Source organism: Haliaeetus leucocephalus, unplaced genomic scaffold (assembly GCF_000737465.1).
Source record: "Haliaeetus leucocephalus isolate CR32 unplaced genomic scaffold, Haliaeetus_leucocephalus-4.0 Scaffold306, whole genome shotgun sequence".
In the NCBI taxonomy this organism is placed as follows: Eukaryota; Metazoa; Chordata; class Aves; order Accipitriformes; family Accipitridae; genus Haliaeetus; species Haliaeetus leucocephalus.
Window position 1 is genome coordinate 5531209 of NW_010972742.1, and position 494 is coordinate 5531702.

Sequence of the window (494 nt, forward strand, 5' to 3'; positions counted from 1 at the left end):
GAGGGGGCACAGGTGGAGATGCCTGGGGTCTCTGCTCTAGGCACTGGCTGCTGAACTGCTCCACTGGAGATGGACTCAAGTCCCAGCAAACACACAGATCTCCAGAACCACTCCAGGACTGGATCCGTTTGGAAAGCCAAAATAAAACACATGTCCCATTTTGGAGCAAAACAAGACTTAACCCCAGTCTTCCATTTTCATTTAAAATGCAAGTTTATAGAGTTGTTTCAGGCAGGTGAGAAGATCCTTGCCCTCCACCCCCACCCAGGACCAAGCCAGGAGCAGACTGGACAGTAGCAGTGCTAGAAAGCTCTGCGGACACCTGCATTTCACTGCCTCTTAATTTACTCTTTTCTTGCTCTTCCTCCCCTGAGCACCTGCAAGAACCTTTACAAGAGGGAGCAAGTAGGTCTGGCAAAAAGAAAATCGTGGAAAAAAAATATATTCATAAACAGGCCTTTCCCTCCACACACAGCCCCACAGTAAAGCAGTGC